The sequence below is a fragment of the Canis aureus genome, chromosome 1, assembly GCF_053574225.1.
Source record: "Canis aureus isolate CA01 chromosome 1, VMU_Caureus_v.1.0, whole genome shotgun sequence".
Lineage (NCBI taxonomy): Eukaryota > Metazoa > Chordata > Mammalia > Carnivora > Canidae > Canis > Canis aureus.
In genome coordinates this window covers 32,535,548-32,541,547 of record NC_135611.1, presented here as the reverse complement: position 1 = coordinate 32,541,547, position 6,000 = coordinate 32,535,548, and positions in this window count along the sequence as shown.

Sequence of the window (6,000 nt, the reverse complement as noted above, 5' to 3'; positions counted from 1 at the left end):
TTAGCCAACCTCCCTGACCCTCAGTTTTGTTTTATTTAAAATGTGAAGTATAAGGAAAAAGTAATGTGATGATTAAATAAATGAAAAAAATTAAGCAACCTGTGCTCCGCTAAAATGCAGTTTCCTCCCCCTTCCCTTCTCTTTCCTCTTTAAGAGCTATATATACATTTTAAATAAGAAATGATATAAATGATCAGAGCAATTATCCAGAAAGCATAATATTTCATTGCAGATATTAGTAGTGCATGCCACATACCACTGGGCATGAGTAAATGGGCCACCACCTTGGCGACTGAATCCCAGGGGAGGGATGGGGGTGGCTCAGGGAGGAGCAGGAAGGTTGGTAACAGTGGGTTTTAACAGTGTTAGCCAGGCAGAGTCTGGTCATTCCATGTGTGAAGCTCCACAGTGTTTCTTCTTAGATTCCAATCAGGCAAGGAGTGATCCTGTCAGTGCAAAGAAATTTCCTTGCCCTATTCTCCTTATACAGCCACACAGCAGGAGACCCAGGCCACAGAATATTCACGAGAAAGGGACCAGCATATCCCTGGATAATAAATGTGGAAAGCAAGTGAGCCACATGTCACCTGGCATATTGGAAGAGAGCAAAAAGCTTCTCAGCAACATTGCATTAAAACTCAACCAATGTTAAGCCTTGAGTACTTGCACGTGTATCCAAGAAAGTGATGCAAACAGTAACAAAAATCTCCAGTATCTGTTCAATTCCAGGTCAGTACTATGAAATCGAGAATTACCCAAAAGTACACATGCACTCCCACGCTGTCCCCCATGCACCAGGCATGTGCACATAAGTGTCTTTACGTAAGCTTAGTGGAGATAAGTAGATAAGGCATGTCAGAACTTAATCATAGAGCATTCTAAATCTGTGGCACATATTTACTCTAGTCAAGTTTGTAACATACACCAAATTCTCTTTCATTCTTTTTACCAGTATATATATTTTTTTCTTAGCTAGAGGAGGACATGAGCTTTGTCTTTATTGTTCACTTTCAGACTTGTGACTTCCTCATGTAGTAGGTGCTCAAGAAGTATCTGCTGAATAAATTAAGGTCTAAAGAAGACTGTTATTTTAGGGGCAACTGGGTGGCACAGTTGGTTAAGTGCCTGCCTTTGGCCCAGGTCATGATCCCAGGGTCCTGGGATGGAGCCTAGAGGTGGGCTCCCTGTTCAACGGGGAGTCTGCTTCTCCCTCTCCCTCTGCTGCTCCTCCTGCTTATGCTCTCTCTCAAATAAATAAATAAAATCTTAAAAAAAGAAGACGACTCTGTCATTTTTAGATAAGCAGTTACAGCAGAGTATGTCAACTGACATGCATGTGGGCTCATGAGGAAGTAGATCAGGAGTAGGGGAGCCTAGCCCCATGGATGGGGTTATTTCATATTACAGAGCCAGTTATTTCCACTTTTTTTGTACTTTTTTGCAGTTTTTTGTATTTTTCTATCATTAGTAAGTAAAGATTTTATTTTAGGTCTTGGCTTAAATGACTATACAATCATTTTCGCGTATCCATTATCGTCGAGACTTTAACATCCATAGGACCCCAAAGCCCTTTTGTTAGTAGTTTCCTTTCTTGGACATTGTCTCAGTCAGGACTGTTTCTATACGGCTTTGCTTCAGCCGGCTGAGGCAAAGCCCATTTTGTACGTTAGTATGGTAGCCTGTTGAGAGACATCACCATGAAAGATAGAGATATTGGTTATATTTGCAGGTATCTATCTACACTAGGGTGCAAGTGAGTAAATCTCTGCCTTCTATTAATATAGATCAGTAATTCATGAATTTATCTAAATTGATCTTACACTAATTTATGTTTTCAACCTACTCTATTTCCCAGGCAGTGAGTTCCATGCTATTATTCCCTCTTCTCCAAAATAAGACATTTTATTTTGTTAGAATTCCCCACAAGCAATTCACCAAGAGTTAAATAGTCTCCTATAAAAGACAATAACACCAAAATGTTACCTTCATTAACATAAAGACTTTCTTTTACTTTTTTCTAAGGTTTAAATTTTGTCTACCTCTTTCCCTTTTGTTATGACCTTACAAAGAATCATAATGGTCCAGTCATCATGATTTCCTCTTACAAAAACCACATTTTTTCCCACATTAAGTCATGTTTGTTTAACTACTAATTGACTCCCTCATCATAACCTCCAGTGGATGGTGAAGGGGCTTGAGGGAGAACTACCAGTTTCCTTATAGAAAGGAATTTCATTAACAATCCCCCCAAAGTGTCACAATTTAGCCCCTAACACTCAAGCCACTTTTTATTATTAACATATATGCCTTACTACATATGTCAAACCCACAGAATGTACAACACCAACAGTGAACCCTAATGTAAACTATAGACTTCGGGTGATAATGTGTCAGTGTAGGTTCATCAGTTGTAACAAACACAGCACTGCGGTGAATGATGTAGATAGTGCGGGAGGCCATGCATGTGTGGGGCAAAGGGTATATAGGCAATATCTGAGAAAGTACTGAGATTTTCCTGTAAACCTAAAACTGCTTTAAAAAATCAGTCTAGTTTTAAAAACCAAACAATGTTTACATAGAACATAAACACCAGACACTGTTCGGAATGTATATATATATTCGTGATTTTATTTATTTGAGAGAGAGAATTAGAGCACAAGCAGGGGCAGGGGTAGAGGGAAGGGAGAAGCAGACTCCCCACTGAGCAGGGAGCTCAACACAGGACTCAATCCCAGGACCCTGGGATCCTGACCTGAGCCAAAGGCAGACAATTAACCAACTGAGTGACCCAGGCACCTCACACTTTATATATTTTACGAAGCTGAGTTTATGTAATCCTAGAACAACCTTATGGGAGAGAGAATAATACTGATATCCTCTTTTTGATGATGAGGAGACTCAGCAGAGAAAGATGAATTGACCCTGAATGGCACAATTGCTGAGTGTCAGAGCTGCCAGTACCCATCACTACTCTGGTGGGTTTCTTCTTAGTCATGCATAAGCAAGTCTCTATTCATACATTTCCCCTCTCCACCCCAAGCACATTTTAAACTCTTAGCTGCAGTTGCTTTCATAGAAGAATTGTACACTTTACATAAATATATTCTTAAAAATTCTGCATGTGTCAATCTCAAGGATATGCTTCATAAGGGAAAGTGGAAGTGAAATAGTCTCTAATGGTTTTTCTCAGTCAAAATGAATATAAAGAGTCATTCGAGTTTTTCATTTGCATCAGAATCAGCAGATTGCCTCACTGGTTCTTTGGCTATCTGCCCAATTCAGAAGTATTACGCAAGTTTGTATTTATTGAATTGGCATCTCATTGCCTTGGTTATTCTGTGGTTATTTTGGGAGGTTTTTATTTTCTTCTTTTATGTTTTCTGTTTTAAGAATTATACTGATGACCTGAATCATTTCTAAAACCAGAAAAGAATCAACATTTTTTTTTTGTTTTAAATGTCCTCAAAAGAGAGACATCTAAAGGGAGACATCTAAACTGTTTGGATAGCCATCATGACATAAATGAGAGAACTTTCAGGAATAGCTGTTTACTCCCAAAGTTCAGGTTTCTTTCTCAGTAGTTTCGTGAAAATTATTTTTTTGGATACATACATACATATATGCATATATATACTTGCAGGTTATGTTCTGAATATGTCATCTACACATAAAAAAGTCACTTTACAAAGAGAGTTGCTTAGATACAAGAAGAATCTTACAGAATACAAATGAACTTGGGAGAATTAGTAATACTTTGAAAACAATAGATAAAATGACAGTAAGAATTAAAGAGGTAATTGAAATCTGTCTTTGATGAAAATAGTATCTAAAAGAAGTGTTGTAGCATCTGCTGGCAGCTTTTAAAAATATTAATGATTACTGAAATTGAGAAATGCCAACAGTATGGAGTGAATAAATACTCTTTCACTAATGAGATTTCATAAGATGAGCAATTGTTTTGTATATTTTCTAACCTTTACTTTTACATTTAAGTCTTACAAAATAAGACAGTGCAAAGTGTGTTTAAATACTACAAAAAAAAGACTTGTGGCAAATTCAGATTATGATATAATTGACCATTAAAACAGAAATACCTTCCTTAACCAGAAAAATGAATAGAGAAATAATAACTTGTGTTCTCTGTGGCATGTTTTTACAAAGAAAAAGTGGAGTGTTTACTTGAAATAATGTTGATTTTCAGGCTGAAGTTTACAGCAGAGAAAAATATAGAAATAATGTGTTCATAGACAGCCCCAGGATGCACACAGTGGATGCATTGTATTCTCTCGGGTTGCATAACTACTTTGAAAGAAGTTTTCTTTTCTGTGTCATCAAAGAAGAATTTTGGCACTGCCAGGATACTCCACTATTTGGCCCTGTAGACTCCAAGCATGCCTAGAGACATGTGCCAATTGGTTGTTGGTTTTTGAAGAGCATTCTGATCTCTGCTGAGTTACCCCACTGGACTCAGAAGAGTCTGACCCACACGTCACATTCCAGCTGTTGGCTTGTTTGTTTTTAATCTCAATCTAGTTTAATTGGAATAAGGTGAGTCACCTTGCAGGTATGTCAGCTGACATGTATGTTGTGTGGAAACTGATTAAAGGGGTTGGACTTGAACAGATAAGAATGTGATTTAATGGGCCTCACAGGAACTGTGTTTTGTTTTTGTTCTTCTTTTCCCTACTTACCTTGTAAACACATTCCTTAAACTTTAAACTATGAGTCTTAATCTTTGGCATCTATAGAGCCTTTCTTCTGTGAAACAGTTATTTGGAATGTAGTCAGGATCTGGACTCCCTTACTATGTGTCAGGTAGTATTCAAAGTGCTTTCACAGATAACCTCATTTAATCATGAAAACACCCCTATTAATTTGGTTCTATACTTTTATCCTTTTATTAAGAGGAAACAAACAAAAAGGCTCAGTGACTTTCCCAAGAGCATCCAGCTAAGATGGGGAAGAGAAAAAGTATAGACAGAAACACAATCACAGACACAAACAAGTTGTCTGGCAATAGAGACCCTGCCATACTGCCCTGCAATGTGAATTGCAAATGTGAAAATTATTCACCGAATCAAAAAAAGTGGAAATAGACTATTTTCCTAGCTAATTTGGTAATTACTAATGGCTAAAATAGTTATTGGGTAGTCTTGGTTGAAATGATTTAATGAGTTTTTTTTTAATTATGTTATTTATTTATTTTAGAGGGAGAGAACACACATGCAGTGGGTGGGCAGGGAGAGAGGGAGAAGCAGGCTTCCTGCTGAGCAGGGAGCCCAATATGGGGCTCTATCCCAGGACCCCAGGATCATGACCTAAGCCGAAGGCAGACACTTAACAAAATGAGCCACCAATATGCCCCAATTTAATGAATTTTAAACAATAGCTCTCTTCCCCTCAATATAACAATAGATTCCTAATACCTAGATGAACAAATAAAAATAGGACGAAAAATATATATAGTAGTCTTTTGTGCCTATCATCTCAATTTCGAATTTGAGAAACCCGTAACTAATAATAAGTCGTACAACATTCACAGTTCTTAAAGTAGACCAGGATGGCTAGACAAAGGTTGACAGTTTCATGATTAAAAATAACAACAGAATACACCAGTTCTCACTCGAAACAAATATGCTTTCTTAAGATATCTCTATACATTATGAATTTCTTCTAATTAGAAAGATGTTATTGACTATATTTGAAAGTGGCTTGTCATAACCAAAATACCTCTAAGGCCATTTTATTGAATTTCAATTTTTTTAATATGCACAGAGTAGAATTTGATTAATAAATGTCAAGATAAATGAAGATATCAAGCTTGGTCTTTTTGATACTTAAGAAAATGCTTCTTTTAGGAAATCTTTTCCATTTAGTCTAGATCATCTGGTTTTCAGACCATGCTATGATACAGAAGTGATCTGAGGGTAAGAAAAAAGATCCTTCCTTCAGACGTTGGGTTCCCTCTGGAAGGGCCCAGGAAAAAATCCCCAGGGTGAA